The sequence below is a fragment of the Sarcophilus harrisii genome, chromosome 6, assembly GCF_902635505.1.
Source record: "Sarcophilus harrisii chromosome 6, mSarHar1.11, whole genome shotgun sequence".
Classification (NCBI taxonomy): Eukaryota; Metazoa; Chordata; class Mammalia; order Dasyuromorphia; family Dasyuridae; genus Sarcophilus; species Sarcophilus harrisii.
The window spans coordinates 162,626,159-162,647,599 of record NC_045431.1 but is presented as its reverse complement, the minus strand read 5'-3'; the positions used below and the strand labels follow the sequence as shown (position 1 = coordinate 162,647,599).

The 21,441-nt window shown below is 39.0% G+C and overlaps 1 protein-coding gene across 3 annotated transcripts in view; it reads left to right on the top strand.

Moving 5' to 3' along the window:
• Positions 1–566: 566 nt before the first annotated feature.
• The window catches only part of SLC4A4 (solute carrier family 4 member 4), a 382,231-nt gene continuing 361,356 nt past the window's right edge, over positions 567–21,441 (top strand). For all 3 annotated transcript variants that reach the window (XM_031944125.1, XM_031944124.1, XM_031944126.1), the window contains exon 1: positions 567–619. The gene's annotated coding sequence lies outside the window, so the exon portion shown is untranslated. The remainder of the gene's footprint in view (positions 620–21,441) is intronic.

Sequence of the window (21,441 nt, the reverse complement as noted above, 5' to 3'; positions counted from 1 at the left end):
ACACTCCTCGCCAAGCCACGCGCGCCCCGGGCCGTGCCCCTGGCCAGGCACCACTGCAGCATGATTAGTTATTGGCAGTCATATCGGTGATCCCAGTACACAGGCGGACGCTGCAGAAGGGAACGTAGAGAAGACACGCACACACGCTCACTCACACATACACACACACAAACACAATACCTCCCCTCCCCCTCACACACGGGCACACTCGCGCGCTCGCTGGATCCCGGCTGGCCAGTGGCGGGGCCGTCTCCCATCCGCCCGCTCCCGGGCTTTCCGCCGTGCCAGGCGCGGAGGAGTCCGTTCCCCGGCCCCGGCCGTGCTCTTGGCCCTCACCCCCTTTCTCCCAGAAGTTGTGGCCGCCCGTCAGTCCGCTCCCCCCGGCTCACCGTGCTCCGCACTGCGTGGCTGCCCGCGGGAGGTTCGGGGAGTAGCACCGAGCGCTGCCCCGCAGGTTGAAAACTTTCCGCAGCTCCCGCCGGCCGGGCAGCGCGGCGCCCACGCCGGGGGGCTCCCGGCTCTGTCCCCCGCACGCCCCGGAACCGCGAGCGGCGGCTGCCCCGGCAGCCCCAGACCCCGCCGCCAAGCTGGAGGAGCGACGGAAGACAGATCCCCGGAGGTGAGTGTCCCGGGAACCTGCCGGAGGAGGCGGGCAGGCGGCCATCGGTGCGTTCCGGGCGGTGCGGGGCAAGCTCCGGGGCCGCGGGCGGGGGCCGGGCCGGGGCAGAGCGGGATGACTCGTGGAGGGAGCCGCCGGCTGGCTGTCCGGAGAGCGAGGTTACCAGGAAGGGCGCAGGCTGGGCGGCAGCAGCAGCAGCCCGGGAAGGGGTCCAGGCTCCAACCTTAGAGCTAAGGCAGGACTGCTGGGTTTCTCTTTAAAGATGACAAGGACCATCCGCGCCCGGGCTGGAAGGGGCGGAAGGCGGAGGGCAAGGAAAGGGGGGAAAGAATCAAATTTGGTGGGGGCAAACTGGGTGCGGAATACTTTTCTTGCTTCTGCTTCTGCTTCTGCTGCTTCTTCTTCTTCTTCTTCTTCTTCTTCTTCTTCTTCTTCTTCTTCTTCTTCTTCTTCTTCTTCTTCTTCTTCTTCTTCTTCTTCTTCTTCTTCTTCTTCTTCTTCTTTTTTAATGGGTAGAAGGTGGGAGGGGAGAGCCAATATGTGGGTGGTCCTCCTTGCCTCTGTTTCAGTGTCCTGCTAAAGATCCCAGGCAGCTGTTCTAGAGCTTGACCGCCTAGAGAACCTGTCTATCCCCGCAGCTCCAGGGAAGGTTAGGGTCGGCTGGTTTTGAGCATTTACTCGGTTGTCTGGGGGTGTAGGATCCCGGCCGGTCCGTTCTCATAGAGGCCTTCGGGAAGTTCCCTGTCATTTACCTCCAGGGACCAAACGAACATACATTTGGCTTCCTGGCGAGGTGAAGGCTGGGGGTGAGTCAGGCAATTTCTCTGGAAATAAAATGTCCACATCTATTTGAGAGCATTTGGCCAGCAGCCGGCAGAGGTTTAACGAGGGCTTCTCGTGGCCAGCCAAAACTTAAGCTCTTCTACAGGTACGGGGCAAAGTGTGATGCAAGAAAAGTCTATGTAGGGTTGTCCCTCTGTGCCTTTTCCTCATTTTTGCCAGTTGCTACTAACAGTTATCAAAAGAAGGCAGGGACCGGGCCAGATCTGGAGAACAGCAATAGCCATCACGAGGCAACACATTCTCTTTTTTGGTAATCTACACAGTAGTGTGTCCACCGTTGTGGCGAAAAGGACGACGTTTCTGCCTCTCTCCAGTTCCTTATCAATCTTGAGTCTGCCGACTTCCCTTCTTTGCCGGGGCCCCTCAGTGCTCAAGATAGATTTGTTGAGTGAAATGATCCTCGAGGTGCACCGAGAATGTAAGCAGTTTAAACATCGCTGTTGGTTTTCTTTGCTATTCACACAAGTACCAGATTCATTTCAGTTCAAGCAATTATTTAACAAGCAATTATTAAGGGTCACTGTATGCAAGATCATTCTCTTTCTCATAAATTGTCATCACTCTAGACGTTGCAATTCAATTCAGTTCAACAAGAAAGGAATCGTGCGGGGTGGCTAGGTGGCGCAGTGGATAGAGCAACAGCCCTGAGTTCAAATTTGACTTCAGATACTTCCTAGGTGTGTGATCCTGGGCAAGTCACTTAACCCCACTGGGATTTGTGGTTGGAGTGCCTGGCATCTAGTAAAACGTTTAAAAAATGCTTGTTAGGTGACTGATATTGGAATTAATTGCTTACATCCAGTGCTTAAGCACTGGAAATCATTCCTGGTCAAAGAAGTCGATTTTTCAATTCCTTTCTAAGAGAGAAGGTGATTGGATAATGGTTAGGTAACAAAACTTGAAGCCGGGTCTCTGTTTATTCCATGTCTTACATCATTGAGGAAAAAAAAAAAAAACCTCACTTTCATTTTGACTTTAGAAGAAGTTATAGGTGATGGATCTTGTGAAATCCTCCACCAGACCTGATTACATTTGAATTCTATCCAGAGCTAATAAGTAATGTAAGAAAGGCACTTTTTTTGGGGGAGGGGGGTCAGGATAGCCGATTTCATTGGTGTAGGGAATTGTAAGTGAAAAAACTCCCTCTCTCAATTCAGATGGACTCCTGTCCAGTAATTTGTAGACTCAGAAGGCACTAAGATTAAATGGCTTAACTCGAGGTCACACAGCCAGAATATGTTTCAGAAGTGGGAATTGAACCCAACTTCTTCATAGGTCCTGGAATGGTTTTCCCTCCCTTTCTTCAAAGTACTCCAGATTGCATGACGGTAAATAGAGAAATATTTACATGGATAGTTGAGGGTAGACCTTTTCCTTAAGGTCCATTAGAAGCATATTCATAGCCTAAGTCCTACTTATTTATTTTTTAAAAAGTAGAAAACCAGAAACAAAAAACACCTGTTTTTTAAGAGGTAGCCTAATGCAAAGAACACTGAATCTATAGTCAGAAGCCCAACCTTTGAAATGAAGTCTTGCTATTTCCTACCTATCTGACCTTGGTCAAATTCTTGTATATCTATTGGCTTCTCTGTAGGTCAGGCTGGGGGATGGCTGAGGTCACTTCCAGCTCCAAGTGATCTGTGATCTGCATTTCCCAGAACGATTCATACAGTCATTTAGAATCTGATCGCTTTTAGGGCATCACAAATGGACCTTTTCTGGAGAACAATAAGGTGATATTAAATTACTTGTCTGATTGTACAGATTGGCTCTCAGTGGGCTACCTTGCTTACGGTGATCAGAATATATTTTTATTTGTTCCGTGCACATGAAATGCTTTAGACTCTCAAAATGTTTTTGTTAATTCCAAACTTATTATGAATTGTACAGTCAGCATCCAGGGTACAAAATTTATGGTTAATAGGGGACATATTGCTGGTAGTATCACTGTTCACTCAGCTCTAACAAGTACACTTTTTCAAGAATTACTGATGCCTCATTCTGATAACAAGAGGATAAAATCTGGTTGCAGCATGCATCTTAAAGGAATACAGCACTCCTAAGAAAAAGAGAATATTGTACACATGGGTTGCTAACCATGTTGCTAATCAGGTTTCTCTAGCTGCCTCTGAGGGCGCTGCAGTCCAGTGTTGCTATAGCATTTGAGGTTGAAAGCAAAGCAGGTTTTCAGCTGTAAGAATTTCCCAGCTTCATGAAGATCCCAAAGCTAGCAATAAGCAGTCTCTGTTCAGTTTCAGTTCTTAAAGATTTAAAGAAAAAGTTGTTTGGTATTTAGTAATGTGAATGAAATTGAGAATTTGATCTGGTGGATTTTGAAATCAGAGAGGGAAATAGGAAGCAATTTCTCTAGGAATGATGCATTTTGAAATAAGTTTAACAAGCAGTTGCTTAATGCTATATGGGTTTATGTTGTATTTTTTTTTTTTGGAGGGACAGAGGGAGTGATAAGCAGGAATCAGTAAGAAGACATGTCTTCATGTTTACTGCCTATGATGCTCTCCCAAGTGGATTTAACACCTTGTGATTTACCGGCCTTATCCTTTATAGGGATGTATAATTATTTAGCACGACAGGCGTCTGCAAATGCCTGGAAAGCTATTAAAATTGCTCAAGGAAACAAACTGTAATTTATTATATGATACTGTTATTGCTGCTACTCCTCCTGGGATCTGTGTGTCAGGAACAAATCTATGGGAAATGAGACAATCTAAGCCTTCTCTCAGGAGAGTCAGGGTCTTGTTACCTTGGAGACAAGAAGACCTTGTTTCCATCACAGAGGCATTCTGCCTATAGAACCCTGGTCAGGTCACTTAAGGTCTTAATGTCCCAGGTAATTTATCAAGATTATAAATTGCTAAACAGGGCCTAACTTGCCTTGATAGAGTGAGTTCTCTTTCCTCCTTTGTCCCACAAAAGTTTTCCCTTATCATTTAAGTTATTTATTTATTTATATTAAGTTATTTATTTAGCTTCTACTCTGTGTGAGGCTCTGTGGTGGGTTTTGGAGAACCAAAGACAAAAATGAAATACATCTGGCCTGGAGTTGATAGGTGAGAATACAGTAATGATCCTAAAATGTAGTATATTGAGAATAGAGGAAAATGAGAAAGCAAACCGCTGTGGGAGAGGAGGTCTTGAGAAGGCTTAGCTGATAAGCAGCGCCCGAGTTGAACCTCGAAGAAAGATTTTTGAGAGGCAGAGATCTGGTTCAAGTTACCTCAGAAACAAGTTTTGCATTAAAAAGGCTAACGAATTTAGATGTTTGTGCCAAAAAAATAAAACTTGTTGCTTTTAGTACATAAAGATGATATTGTCTACTCTCAGTAGGAAATATATGCCTTTGCTTTGTTTTTCTGTTAGGGAACAATAATAATTTCCCAGACCCACACTCTTGCCTGATCCCTCTGTGTCAACACTACATATGTGCATATACACCCACACAGAACATTTCATTTTTCAGAGCTGGTCTCCTGGGCTGTGATTCCTGATGCCATACTAGAGGTTGCTAGGTGACAGTGGGTAAGAGTCCTGAAGTGGGAGGCAGAAAGACCACTCTCAGCCTCAGTTTTCCCATCTATGAAATGGGGATTACTATGTCTATCTCCCAGTTATTATGAGAATCAGATAAGAAAATAAACATAGTGCTTTTCAACCCTTAAAGTGTTAGATAAGTGCTGGCTGTTATTGTTAGTGACAAATAGCAATTGCATATTGGGTCACTGATGTTATTTGTCTTAATTTTAATTTGACAAAATTGATCCATCTATTTTGTTTAGATAGAACAGATACTGCCTCCTTAATAAGGTACATTTCATCAAGTATAGTTTATTGATTGTTAATAGAAAGGAATGTTTTAGTCCTTAAAATTTGTCTGATACTTACAGATCCTAGCATCCAGATTTGACCATAATTGACCTACACTTTTTCAATCAATCATCAAGCATTTGTTAAATGCTTCCTCTGTGCTAGGCTTTGGGCACATGAAGCCAAAAGCAAAGTAAGTTCCTGGCCTCAGGGAACTTACTTGTGTGTGTGTGTGTGTGTGTGTGTGTGTGTGTGTGTGAGAGAGAGAGAGAGAGAGAGAGAGAGAGAGAGAGAGAGAGAGAGAGACAGAGACAGAGAGAGACACACAGAGAGAGACAGAGACAGAGAAAGAGCAAAAGAGACAGAGACAGAGACACACTCAGGGAGACAGAGACAGAGAAAAAGAGAAACACACAGATAGAGAGACAGAAAGAGACAGACAGACACACAGAGACAGAAAGAGACAGAGACAGACAGAGAGAAAGAGAGAGACAGAGACAGAAAGACAGAGAAAGAGACAAAGACAGACAGAGAGAGAGACAGAAAGAGACAGAGACAGAGAGAAAGAGACAGAGACAGAGACAGAAAGACAGAGAAAGACAAAGACAGACAGAGAGAGAGACAGAAAGAGACAGAGACAGATTGAGGGAGGGAGACAGAAATAGAGAGACAGAGAGACAGAGAGCTAGAGACAGAGACACAGAGAGAAAGCGTATTGGGGGGCATATAACATGTACACATACATTTATATAAAATAAATAGAGGAAATCTTTTGGCAAAAAGTGCTATGGGTTGGGGATCAGGAGAAGCCTCATGTAGAAAGCACTCCCGGAAATGAGTTTTGAAGGGAACAACCGCTTCTAAAGAGCAGAGGAGGGGAGTGCATTTCAGGTATGGAGGACAATCAGTTCAGAAATGCAGAGATGAGGGACATATCATGTATGAGAACATCAAGAAGCTGAATTTGGCTGAATTGTAGTGTGCCTGCTGGAAAAGTAAATTGGGGCCAAATTTGGAAGGGCTTCATAGAGCAGACAGAGGGGTTTATATTTGATATGGAAATAATAGGGAACCATGGGAATTTTTTGAATGGTGGGGTGTTGGCGTGACTTGGTCAAACCAGTGCTTTAGGAAAATCTCTTTGGCAGCTTGTATGGGAGATGGATTGGAGAGGTATCAATGAGTCACCGGGCATACCGATCTTTTGGCTCACTTTCCTTTGCTCTGTATCATTTCATATAACTCTTTCCATGTTTCTCTGAATTCTTTAAATCATCATTCTTTACAATCCAATAATATTCCATTACAATGTTTCCCAACTTCTCTATAAAGCATTTAGGATTTATCCTGCCTATAGACTATTTGTATCTATTAGTTTGCACCATTGCCTTCCCCATTGTGAACTTCTTGAGGGCTTCTCTTATATAATCAGTGCTTAACTTAGTTCCTGGCATATAATAGGCACTTAATAAATGCTTACTAACTGACTGACATCCACATGTCATCATTTCTTCAACTAATCACCAATTGTTAGATATTTTGTTTCTGGATTTTCTATTTTATCCTTATCAATAATGCTGCTGTAAACATTTTTGCACACAAAAAAGAATTTTTTCTTTCTACTGATTTGAGGTAAAGACTTAGCAGTGGATTTTCTGAATTAAGAAAATGAACAACTGAGTGACTTTTTCCTACAAAATTCCAAATTGTTTTCAATAACGTTTGAAAAGTTCACCATGAGTAAACTGTCATGGAAGACTTTCTATAGCCTCTCCAATATTGTTTTATTAGCTTTTAGAATCTTCTCTGGCTTAACTGGTCTGAGTAAAACAATCCCCCAAGTTTAAAAAAAATTTCCAATTCTGAATTACTGGCAATTTTGAACACTTTTCATGTGTTATTGACAGTGTCTATTTCTTCCTCAGAAATCTTACTCTATTGTTAATGTGTTAATGACCCTATTCCATCCTTCCCATCTCCTCCTATCTTTAGACTCCTACCTCCCAACTAAATTGATCTATTAGAAGCAACTTCGAGAGAATTCATGACTTTCATATAGTTTACTTCTCATACTTTTTGGCATAATTTATGTTTTAGTAGAAGTTACAAATTGATGTACATGAATTTAGATACATGTGAACACCTTATGGAATTCGTTATTTACACTAATTAAGTCTTAAACAAACTTGCGTTTCTCTAATAAATGATTCTTTCTGAGGCTGTGCTTTGTAATAAAAAAAGGGAACAATAATACTGGGCAGTTGAGTGGATTAGACCATTGGCCTTGGATTTAGGAAAACCTGAGTTCAAATGTCAACTTATTAGCTGTGTGACCCTAGACAAGTAATTTAACTCTATTTGCCTTAGTTTCCTCAGCTTAAATTGAGTTGGAGAAGGAAATGATAAACCAATCCAGTATTTTTCCCAAGTAAACCCCATGTGGTTTTGAAGACAGAGACAGAGACACACACACACACACACACACAGAGAGAGAGAGAGAGAGAGAGAGAGAGAGAGAGAGAGAGAGAGAGAGAGATTGAGAGAGAGAGAGAGGAGAGACAGAGACAGAGTACTGATACTCAAATTATTGGGAACCATGGGAACAATACTAATAGGAATATTAAAACAGCAATATTAATAGGAATGATGCAAAGTGTTCTGGTAATTTTTTCAGTGTATTCTTCATTCTAAATTAAGTAGCTTTCAAAGATTATATTGTGAATTTTATAGGTGGCAAAACCAAGTTGCTGAAGTGGTACCATTTCATGGAATTCTAAAAGATAGGATACTTTAGAAGTTGCTAAAGTATTAGGTCACATCATACATAGTTTGATCATTTAGCTTTAAAAAAAAAGATTTATTTTCATTTCCTCAAAAAAGTTGTTATGGCTAGGTAGGTCATTCCACCCTACTGTCTGCTTCAGAACAAGGCAGCTATATGGTGCAGTGGATGATAGAATGGCTGGGCCAGGAGCTAGGAAGAACTGAATTCAAATCTAGCTTCAGATACTTACTAGCTATATGACCTTGGGCTTAACCTTTGCCTCAGTTTCCTCAAGTGTAAAATAGAGATAATAATGGCTCTGTTCTCAAGGGGTGCTTGTCAGGATTAAAGAAAATAATATTTATAAAGCCTGGCCCATAGTAGGTGCTATATAAATGCTTCTCTGCCCTATTCCCATGCTCACAGAGCCATTTCTCTTCCCCTTCACCCTCCCTTCCTTTTCCAATGACCATGTTTAAATGGAAGAGATCTTAAAAGAACAGGTACATTTAGGGTAACAGGCTACCACAGTAGGGGAAAAACCATTTCTTCCCTGGTGGGAAGAAGACTTTGCTCACCAGATTCTCTCAAAGTATATTTTGGTCTTCACACCAAACCCATGGTGTGGTTGGGTGGATTGATTCCTATGTGAATAGCAATTCCAGTCTGAAACCTTAAGGGCTATTTCCCATGGTCCTTGGGGAAAGGAACATGTTAGAATGAACCTAACTATTCTATTAAAGTGGTTAAATGTGAACTGACATCTCTATTCACTTTGCTTTTTAATTGTTGCTTGTTTCTTTAAGGATGTGAAGGAAAGGTAGCCTCAGTTTAACTTAAAACCATATTGTCTTCATCTCTGTTGTCTTAATGATAAATTCTATTTGTGGATTTATTTTTGAGCTGTCCATTGTCCAAATTAATAGATGCATGATTCACAAATGGAACATAACTTGAAGGGAAGCCAAGAAGTAAGGTGAATTTCAGCACATTTTCAAATTTTTTTTTTAGAAATTCATTCAATAACAAAACCCACCCTGTGTATCAGAAAATGAATACTTTGTATTCAAAGCAATGAAGATTTGCCTGGTAAATAGTAAGTGCTTAATAAATACTTCTTGATTGACTGAGTCACTGGGATGTAATGCCAGAGAGTGTTAGTGTTTAGGTAAAAAAGACCTGGATTCAATTCTCGCTTTATGACCCTGGGAAAGTCCCTTCACTTCACCAGTGTTTCCTTATTCAGAAAATGAAGTATTTTGACTAGGAGCTTCTATATCTCTTTCAGCTTCAAATCCCTTATGCTATGAAATTTTCCCTATGTTCATTGTACTATGGGGGTGACCCAAGATTCTCAAGAGCTACATCTGTGGACCATAGCATCAACAAGTTTTACTAAGTTACAGAGGGGACTAGGTGCCTGGTTTCCTAAGGATGAGCCTTAGAAAATCATCCTCTCCAGAAAAGCAGTCATGGGTGGAAGTTCTTCTGCAAGCATCTACTTGCAAGCATCATGACCACTGAAGACCAGAGCACGCGTTCCAGAACCTGCAAGAACCATGAATGTGGGCAGCTGGGTGGCTAAATCTCTCCCTCCCCTGATGGGTTGCACGCTGTCTGCAGCTGTAGCATGACGAGCTCTGTGGAGCTGATCCACAAATTCCTTCATTCCTCCAAGCTCGGGAGACGGCTGTCCTGAGGAATGTGAGATGAACACTCATGATGGATGCTTGGTTGGGATCCACCCCTTGAAGTGCTGGGATTGCTAAATAATGAACAACAAGCATCTTGAAAACTAGACCAAGTTACCAGTGATCATTATAGCATTAATGCCAATAATGTAGTTTAAAATTTGTCTTCAAGTATTTTACATGTACTATATTTTCTCATTTGATCCTTAGAGCTTCATGAAATAGTTGATAATGAAGATGATGTTTTGATGATAATGGTGATGATGATGGTGGTAGTGATGATGATAATACCATCACCAGTACTACTATTACCATTACTACTACTACTACTACTACTACTATTACTAACAATACTACAACCACCATTACTACTATTACCATTACTACTACTACTTGCTACTACTACTACTACTACTACTACTACTACTACTACTCTACTACTACCACCATTACTACTATCACTTCTCCTCCTCCTCTTCCTCCTACTACTACCAGCACTACTACTATTACCATTACTACTACTACTACTACTACCAATACTACAACCACCATTACTACTATTACCATCATTACTACTACTACTACTTACTATTACTACTACTATTACTACCACCACTGCTACTACCACTTCTCCTCCTCCTCTTCTTCCTCCTACTACCACTACTACTATTACCATTACTACTACTATTATTACTTCTTCTACTATTACTACTATTACTACCAATACTACAACCACCATTACTACTATTATGTAACATCATTACTACTACTACTACTACTACCTACTACTACTACTACTACTACCATTCCTACTACCACTTCTCCTCCTCTTCCTCCCACTACTACTACTACTACTACTACTACTACCACCATTATTACTACTATTGCTACTACTACCAATGCTACTACCACTATTACTACTACCATTCTCCTCCTCCTTCTCTTTTTTCTCTTCTTCCTCCTTCTCTTCCTCCTTCCACTACTACCACCACTACTACTATTACTACTACTTCTATTACTACTACTATTACTACTACTACCACCACTACCACCATTTACTATTTGTTCCCCACAACAGCCCTGGGATGTAGGTGCTATTTTGCCAATGAGGAAACTGAGGCAAACTGAGGTTAAGTGACTTGTATAGGATCACCCAAATAGTAAGTATCTGAGGTCAGATTCGAATTCAGACATTCCTGACTCCAGGCCCTGGGCTTTATCCATTGAGCCACCTAGCTGCCTATGATTATTCCTATCTTACAGATGAGAAAACTCAGTCTAAAATAAATTAGGTGACTTGCCCAGATCACACAAGCTAGTATGTGCTTGAAACAGTATTCAAGCCCAATTCTCCTGACCCTGAGTCCAGCATTCTAGTCACTATGCTGCCTGGCTGCCTAGTTATCAATAGTATTAGTAAGACACTTAACACTTAACACTTCCTAGTTGTGTGATCCTGGGCAAGTCACTTAACCCCAATTGCCTCAGGAAAATCTGCGCCCCCCCCCCCCCAAAAAAAAATCTCCAATTTCGCTCCTTTCATCAAGCTGCTTCAGATCTAATTAGGGAGATCATAAATTCTTAATGCTAATAATAACTGTCATTCATATAGCACTTTGGGGTTGGCAAAGGGCTTGACACATGCTATCCATACAGTTAATCTGAGAGACAGGGGCTTTTCATCTTTCCATTTCACAAAGGAAGACACTGATATGGAAAAGTTCATTGACTTGCCTGTGGTGCCTCAGCTACTCAGTATCTCCGGAAGTAGTTGAGTCCTGCTAGTTCTGATCTACTCAGACTAGTCGTGTGATCCTGCACAAGTCACTTTATCCTGTTTACTTCAGTTTCTCTATCTTTAAGATGATACACTCCAGTATCTCTACCAAGAAAACTCCAAATGGGATTATAAAGAGTCGGATATGACTGAATAGCAAAAAACAACATCAAAAAGGTCTGATCCCACACTCAGCAATCTTTCTACCGTGCCAGTTAATTGTTAACAACTGAAATCTAATTTTAAATATGTTAAGTATAATATTATTTTGTTGTTCATGCTTCCTTCTCAGAAAGAACCTATAAGAGGACCAGATCAGGGAGGTAATGCCTTGACATGTAAGTGAATTAGATTTAAGGGAGGGAGGTCTGTGCAAAGTTACCTGCCTCATTTTCCCCTCCAGAGCCATCTGAGTCTAGTGGCAAGACAGGTCAAGATGATGGTGAAAGCCCAGGGTACAATGGGAGACCTTGGCCTTTTTAAGCTAAAATCTTTCCCTGCCAGTCAAGCAGATTTCCATCCATCACAGTTTGCCATAGTCCAACCCTTATTCATGTACTTCCATTAGTCAGCCTGCTCAAGGGTCTGTCAAGATTCTGGAGATCTTTGAGTTCTCTTCTCACATTACAAGGGTACCATTGGAGCATTTCAATTAACCCTTGCATTCTCATATTCCATTGTGAAGCATTAGCCTTTGATAATGTTCTCCCCATCCTTCCTCCTTTATAATTTATTATTTGTAACATAAGGCAGTCTCTTTATCCCCACAATAGTACATATTCCTCTTTTTGTAATTATTAAGATCTTTCTTAAGAAGAAGGCAGTGAGATGATACAGTAGACACATCAGTGATCCTGGAATCAGGAAAATCTGAATTCAAATCCATCCTCAAATAACACATAAATGTGTGACTCTGGGCAAGTCCTTTAACCTCTATTCCCTTAAATGTAAAATGATGATGATAATAATATTTATCTTCTAGGGGTATCTGAGGATCAAATGAGATAATATTTGTAAAGCGATTAACATGGTTCCTGGCATGAAATAGGAGCTTAACAAATGCTAATTCCCTTCCCTTGATTCCTTGTCCCCAGTGCTAGATATCCCACTAACAGCTGGGATCACAAAGAAAGGTAAAAACCTTAAGGAGTTCACATATTTTGCAGATATTGTTGGGTACATTGAAAGACACATTGCTCAAAATGTGTGTGCTCCCTTTACTGAGGGACATGTGGACACTTCCTAATCTTTTGTGGATTACTCATAACTAAAAAAAATATACCCTGGAAGTCAGTTTTTTGGTGATTAGTCTCTGTTTGCAGCTAAACTGGTCCTTGGTGATAGTTTAAAGACCATGTTACTTCCCATTTATATTCTCTGTATGTTTGCATGGATCTAATTATTTCCATGTTATGTCTTCTATTAGAAAGATAGCTCCATGAAGGCAACAACTATTTTTGCCTTTGTTGAGAACTTGTAATATTTGTTGATGTCACAAAATGAGAAATTGGTGATCTTTAGCCTGATAAAGAGAAGACTTAAGAAGACATGTGGAGGGATGGTAGATTTATCTGAAAGACTGTCATATAGATGCTATTAGGCTAGAAGTTCTTTACTTGGGAATCTATAAATTTTTTTTGAACTTAAAAATATTGTTTGATAGTTGTTTTTAACTATTATTGGTTTCTTTTGTTATCCTATGAATTTGTTGTTTTAAAAACACAATTCTGAGAAGAGGTCAATAAAGTTCACCAAATTGCCAAAAGGGTCTGAATTACTCTCATTTTGTTTAGTTCCATATGTCTAAAGTTGGTAGAAGCAATTGGTGGAAACTTTATTTAGGCAGATTTTTGGCTCCATTCAAGGAGAAGCTTAATAACAATACCAATAAGAATTGTCCTAAAGAAGAATGAGATGTCTCTGTCTTGGAAGGTATTAAACTCTCTATTGACTTTCATGTGGGGGGCTTTCATGTGGAAGATGGATTATCCATTCAGTGGTGATATCATAGAAAGGAATTCAGGCTTTTCAGGTCTTTTCTTGGCCCTCTTCCATGTACTGAAGATTTTCTGGCTTCATAGAACCAGGCAGAGACTGTATTCCACTTTCATATCCTTCAAGACTTAAGTACATCTCCTTAGTTCAGATTTTAATGGAAATTACTGTCATGGTTAATCCTAATGATAAGAATTCATTAAGCCTTCATTGTGTTCTCCCCATTATAACATATAAAGAATTAGATATAATTCCAGCTTTGTGGCTTTATCTTGGAAAGGGGCAAGTACATATTGCAAAGGTAAGGGAAGATGGAGATTTATTATTTTTCTGTCTTCCAGCCTCAGTCAAATGACCACATTTTTACTTATCTTTATCCACTTCCATTGTTATTTCATATTTAGTTTATAAATAATAAAATGAACTTGGAGAAATTATAGAATAAAGTTTGAGTGATGAAATAAATCATGTTATATCTCTGTAATGAAATATTACTTTGCTGTATAAAATGTTGAAATCAAAGAAGAATGGGAGGATTTGTAGGAACTGAAGCAAAATGAAGATGGTAGAACCAGGAACACAATAGTTAAACCACATCAATTGGGAAGAAAACAAAAACTATTGAAATTATATATTATGAAATTATACTGAGAAGCTAGCTTTTCCCAAAGAATTAAGAGAATATACTTTCTCTAATTTTTTTTTTAGAGGTGAAAGACCATGATAATGGATCATCAGGTCTAAAAAAATATTGATTGGTTTTGTCAAAAATTTTTTTCTTCTTTTTTCCTCTTTATTATGGGTATAGGTATCTGGGAGGAAATGGGAAGAGGGATATAATAGAAAATGTAGGTAATATAAAAGTATCAATGAAAATTTATTTAAAAATCAGTAGAGGCAATTAGTCAACTGACCATATCACCTCCCATATAATCCTTGTGTGGTTTCTTATTATTTGCAGGATCAAATAGAAAATCCCCCTTATGGCATTCAAAACTCTTCATTACCTGGCCTCCTTCTACTTTTTCAATCTTCTTACATCTTAGTCCCCTCCATCTACTCTATGATCCATCAATACTGGTTTTCTTTCTTTTCCTTGCATCTGATACTTCAACTTATGACTGAGTATTTCGCTGGCTACTGTCTTGCCTGGAATACTCTTCTAGGAGGAAAATGACACCTTTACCTTTTAACTTTGCTGGCTTCCTTCAAGTCTCTAGCTAGTCTCACCTTTTGCAGAAGTCCTTGATGTCTTCCCTCTGCAATTTATCCTGTCTACATTTTGTTTATACATAGTTATTTGTATATAGCCCATTAGACTGTGAGCTCTTTGAGAGCAGGGGCTGTTAGTTTATTTATTTATTTTGTATTATAGCTTTTTATTTACAAGATATATGCATGGGTAATTTTTCAGCATTGACCCTTGTAAAACCTTCTGTTCCAATTTTTCCCCTCCTCCCCCCCACCCCTTCCCTCAGATGGCAGGTAGACCAATACTTGTTAAATATGTTAAAGTATATGTTAAATACAATATATGTATACATGTCCATACAGTTTATTTTGCTGCACAAGAAGGATCAGACTTTGAAAGAAGGTAAAATTAACCTGAGAAGAAAATAAAAAGTGCAAGCAGATAAAAACAGAGGGATTGGGAATACTATGTAGTGGTTCACACTCAATTCCTAGAGTTCTTTCACTGGGTGTAGCTGGTTCTCTTCATTATTGAACAAATGGAACTGATTTGGTTCATCTCATTGTTGAAGAGAGCCATGTCCATCAGAATTGATCATCATATAATATTGTTGTTGCAGTATATAATGATCTCCTGGTCCTGCTCATTTTACTCAGCATTAGTTCATGTAAGTGTCTCCAGGCCTTTCTGAAATCATCCTGCTGGTTATTTCTTACCGAACAATAATATTCCATAATATTCATATACCACAATTTATTCAACCATTCTCCAATTGATGGGCATCCACTCAGTTTCCAGTTTCTGGCCACTACAAAAAGGGCTGCCCAAACATTCTTGCACATATGGGTTCCTTTCCCTTCTTTAAGATCTCTTTGGGATACAGGGGCTGCTAGTTTTTAGCTTTTAGTGCAGCTTCTGGGACATAGTAGGGTTAATGGTTTTTGACTGACTGATTGATCTTAAGTTATGCTGGACTTTTATTTGTATTTTTATGAATATTACTCTTTGATTCAATGACAATGACCTCTTGGCTCTTCTTTGAACCAGACACTCCATCTGTTGGCTTAGAGCATTCACTCTGGTGGTCTTCCATCCTGAAATTCTCTGCCTTCTTGCTTTTGATTACTGGCCTCTGTGGCTTCCTTTAAGTTCCATCTAAACCTCACCCTCTGTACAACAACCCCTCTTCATTCTGGTGTCTTCCCTCAGATAATAATTTCTTATTTATTCTGTTTATTTCTTATTTTATACATATTTATATGTTTTCTATCTCATTAGATTGTAAGCTCCTTGAGGATAGAGTTGCTTCTTTTTGTACTCTAGCAGTTAGCATGTGTGGTGCCTGGCACATTGTAGGGTTTAATTATAGTTTATTCATTGATTGAGTCTATTAGAGTTATATTAGTTATCCTGGGCCATTTAAAATGGGATACTAGACTGGTAAAATAGTCAGATGGTATAAGATACTTATACATAACATCTCTAAAAACACAGATTCATTTGTGTAAAATCACCTTATTAATCCAAGTCCATGCTTTTTTGTTGTTGCTGTTGTTTTTTGAGGCAATTAGGGTTAAGTGACTTGCCCAGGATCATATAGTTAGGAAGTATTAAATGTCTGAGGCCAGATTTGAACTCGGGTCCTCTTGACTTCAGGCCAGTGCTCTATCCACTGTAACATCCATCTGCCCCCAAGTCCTTGCTTTTTAAAAAATATTGATATGATTCAAAAAAGTCAGTTTAGAAAAATTTTTAGTCAGCTATTTGAAAGAGTGAACATCACTGCATTGCTATGACATATTTCTCTCCTTTCCATATAGTACAATAAGTACAGCAAGAGCAATGGACTCAAAGTCCAAAATTTGGGTTTGAATCCTAGCTCTGTCCCTTCTTGATGTGTAGACTGGGACAAGTCATTTAACTTCTTAATGTCTTTATCTATAACTAACCCAGTTTGCTTGAGGTATTCATTTAAAAAAATTAATAATATATCAAATCAACCCTAAATTGATGGATTAAATTAATACTAAATAAAATGATAATAAATTAATGAATTGAATTGATAATAAATTAAAATAAATTAATGCATGAAATAAATGAGCAAATAATGTTAATCATATATAATTATATAAATGATATACAAATACGTAATATTCACAATAAATTAATAATAATATTAAGTAATTAAATGGGGTCATAAATGTGAAAGTTCTTACAAAGCTGTATTTTTTTTAACAGTTATTAGATAAATAGAAAATAGATGTAAGATTATTTTGAGAGCTAGACATGAGCAGTTGTGGATCAGGAGAGGCTTGATTAAGAATCTGGTGCTTGAAATGAGTCTTGAAGAAAACTCGGAGTTCTAAAAGAGGAGTTGAGGAGGGAGGGAGTACATTCCCTTCTTAAATGGGGTTGGGCCTATGATGGCATGGAGTCGGGTGATGGAATTCTGTATGAAGAACAAACAATAAAAAGACTAGTTTGGCTGTCCTGTTGTATGCATGAAAAGAAGTAATGTGTAGTAAGGCTAGAAAGGTTAACTGAGAGCAAGATTGGAAAGACTTAAACCCTTGACAGAGAGAGGAGTTTATAACTGATGCTAGGTCATAGAAAGTCAAGATCAGACCTGTGTTTTAAGTCAATTTGTTAGTTGAATGGAGGATAGATTGGCAAAGGAAGAGTCTTGAGACAGGAAGACTAATTAGGATGTTATTGAAATAGTCCCTATCTACTGATTCTGGGAAGTGATAAAACCTTGGAGAGAGGTGATTCTGGGTATAGAGAGAAGGGTATCTGTTTAAGAGATGTTGGGGTGACTAGTGTGCCCTCAGGAGAAATAGGGAAATTCAGAAGTGGGCTTAATTTATGGGGAGAGATTTGTCAGATATGTTGAGTTTGAGATACCCTTGGGACATCCATTTTGAAAAATCCAATGGACAGTTGGGGATGTGAGGATCTCTATCTATCTATGTGTGTGTGTTTATGTAAATATGTATCTTTACATAACCCATGTATGTATGTATACATGTATCTCATGAATGATTAAGAGCCTTGGGGTTAATCTACAGGCAACTGATATTCTCCTTATGATAGTCCACCAAAAGATACTGAAACGGAGCCTTATAGATCGAGGGGAGATTCAAGAAAGATTAGTATCATGAAAATGCAGACAGGAGACTGTATCCAATTGGATATGGTGGTTCAAATGTCAAATGCAGAGATGTCAAGAATGATGAGGACTGAGTAAAGACCATTGAACTGGGCATTTAAAAGATCATTTATAATTTTGGAGAAAGCAATTCCAAGGAGGGAAAGTCGAGATAAACAATGTAGACAGCTTTTCCTAGGAATTTGGAAAATACAGGGATGATATAAAAAGGTAGTTTGAAAGGATGATAAGAGTCTAGTGAATTTTCTTTTGGTTTTGCAATGGTTGAGAGACACCTGGATATGGTTTTAAGCAATAAAGTGTAATATTCTCTCTAAAATGTAATCTTCTCTTGTTGGGGTTTTCTTGGGGTCTCAGTGAATTTTCTTTTGGTTTTGCAATGGTTGAGAGACACTTGGATATGGTTTTAAGCAATAAAGTGTAATATTCTCTCTAAAATGTAATCTTCTCTTGTTGGGGTTTTCTTGGGGTCTCTGGAGGCAGTCTTTGTTTCAGTTCAGTAATCACCCCAAATGCAGCCAGGTGTTAAAGTTCAAATCCTTTATTGTCCCTTTCCAAGTCTTGTCTCCTTTCTGCAGCCCGGTTAGCTTTCTTATAGTCCAGATCCTTTATTATCTCCTTCCTGGGGCTGGGCAACTTTCTGGAGAGTCTTTCAGTCTGGCCTTGGTTCCGAGAGCTTGAGCTTCCTCCTGCCTTCTCTGGCTTCTGAATCTCCCCAACTTCTAAGGGTTTGTGCTTCAGCTTCCAGCCACAACAAAGGTAGAAGATGGAATGAATCTGTCTCAGCCTCCAAGAGCTTCTAGAGCCCTTGTCCTTTCTGGTCCTGAGAGCTTGTCCCTTATATGTTCCACACTGAGTACAAACTAATCATTATATCACTAGGAAACCATTATTTGTTGTAGGATTAAATCAATGCTAAACTAGATTTAACCATTGTCTCCTCAATTCCACTTAGTATCTTGTTTCAAGTTCTGGCCCATAACATCTCCTTGTAGGATTAAATTGATCATACTAAACCATGCTAAATTAGATAATTATTGTCTCTATCAATTCCACTGACTTAGTACCTTGTAAGAATCCTTTGTTTCAAGTTCAGAGTTCTGGCCCATAACAATAAAGACTAAAGATTTTTAGAAAATTTTAAAATCCAAGATAAGAGGACATAGGAACAAGAGATTCTTAATCATTTTATAATTGATAATATGATTAATGTACAAGCCTAATCCTCCTCGTGGACTGCAAGCCCCTTGAAGTAAATAGAGGAAATCAGAAAGAATAGTGTGAGAGTTAGGGAAGAATCCCTTCCTCTAAGAAGTGGCTCTGGAGCTGGTTCTTGAACGAAAAGGACTTTTAGTAGGTGGAAGTCAAAGGGTATGTTCAAGTGAGGATGGGTGGAGAGGGATGTAGGTATAGACATGGAGGTAGAAGAAAGCAGGAGACCAGGTTAAAACAAGGAGTTGAGTTTGATTAGAACATGGAATTCAAGAAGATGAGCATTGTAAAATAATTACTGGAAAAGGAGATAGAAACTAGATTATGGAAGATTTTAAATGGCAAGTAAATTAATTTGCATCAGTGAAATGAAATTGGCTGTTCTGAACCCCCTTTCTCAGAGGCAAAGGGAGGAATCAACAATAAGTTACATTTTAAGTGGAAAGTAAGAAAAGTCACAGTATTATCTCTTCTTGAATTCTTTCTATAATTGTATAATTGAGCTCTTCTGATCAGTACTAACTTCATCTCAGAAATAGGCATGGAATCCTGGTCATTTCTCTGTTCATCATGTCATATTGCCTTGGTTGGATAATGTAACAGAAATAGCTTCAGAGTGAATCCTAGAATTTTTAGTGTAGAAGAGGCTTTAGATATTATCTGGTCCAACTGTCATATTTTACAGATGAGGAAGCTAAGAACTAAAGAGACTGAAAAGATTGTCCAGTGTTACAGGGCTGGGAACATTCTGGGAGTCTGATAGCAGAGGCAGGACCCAAGTCTTGTCTTTTGATTCCACATTCCAATGTTCTTGACAGCAAGAGTTACTTAAAGGATGAAGGACATACATATATTTTTCTTGTTGTGTCTGTACCAATTGATGGCTCACTTTGGTAAAATTAGCAAGAGTGGTGGAGAAAAAGAAAGCCTTCTATTGGAATTTCTTAAGAATGGTTTTCCTTTTTCTTTTTAATGTACTTTCCCCCCTCTTCATCTGTGGATCTGTTGTATTTAATAAAGGGATTTAAATAGCTGAAAAACCTTTCCCTTCTTTTTAAAAATGATGATTTTTTTGAATGACTTATGATGCTATTTTTCCATATGATTTCATAATCCTAGACACAATGATGGTTAAAGAGGAAACAGAGGAAGACTTTTATTTCATTAAGGTTGAGTCACTAATAAATTTGATTAGTAGCTGAGTTTCATACTTTTGTTATGGTTAAAGGATTAATCCTTTCATTTAAGCAGCTAGTCTTAGTTCAATTAGCACCTTTTTTTCCTCCCTTAGGCTTTGATGTGTTTTCCTAACAATGACATTTTAACCCCTTGGAATTCTGTATTTGTGGGATAGAGGGTAATTTTTTTGTCATTGTTTTTATTGGGGATGGGGATGGAGACAAGTTTGGACATGTGATTAACGGGGATGGAAGATTTAAAAGATTCTAATGGATTTCTCAGAAATATGAATGTTGAAAATCTAAGAAATGGCCTATTAAAGATTGGTTGGCAGGGGACATTAAAATGACCAAAGGTGCTAAATGGCACCCAACTTAAAAGCAAAGGAGACTTCAAAATTGTGCATTTATATGGATCAAACCACACAAACCATTTTAGAGAAATGCATTTAAGCTGAATACTCAATGGGAACAACATTCAAGATTGTATTTCTTAGAAATACTGTGTGTTTGTGTGTGTGTGTGTGTGTGTGTGTGTGTGCGCGCACACACATGTGCAAATGCTTCTACATTGTAGAAGATGAAAAATAAAACCACAAAGTTCTTATATAGAAAATTTGTTGCATATATTGGCATAGGCAATAAAGCTATCATTATGCAGTAAAGAATGGTATCTGTGGATTTATACTTTACCCTGGATTTATTCGAGCTGTACTGAAATGTAACTGGGTCTTTCAGTCTAGTTTTATCTTATTCTGTAGTTACTATTAGAATTTTATCCTTTTTTGTGAGAAACTCATCTAATAAACTCTCTCCTGAGACTTAATGTGTAATGGAGGGGAGTGAGGTTCTTCAGGGGTTTATATTGAAACCCAAAATTTTGTAGGTTTTCTAAAAGTAGGAAAGAAAGACTTTGCATATAGGTTTAGTAATAGACCCCTATGTCATATATTAGCCAACTTATTGAGTACCTAGAGACTTGTCCCTAAGTTGGCCACAAGGTGATTCTTCTTCTTCTTCTTCTATCTCAAAAACAATATACAAATGATAAATGAATTGTGAGTGAATAGTGTCAGTGAACACCCACACTGAGAAATCAGAGTTTCTTGAAGTATCTGAATCTTGACAAGATTGGAGATACAGGCTGAAATAGAAAATAAAGCCCCTAGTCTAGTG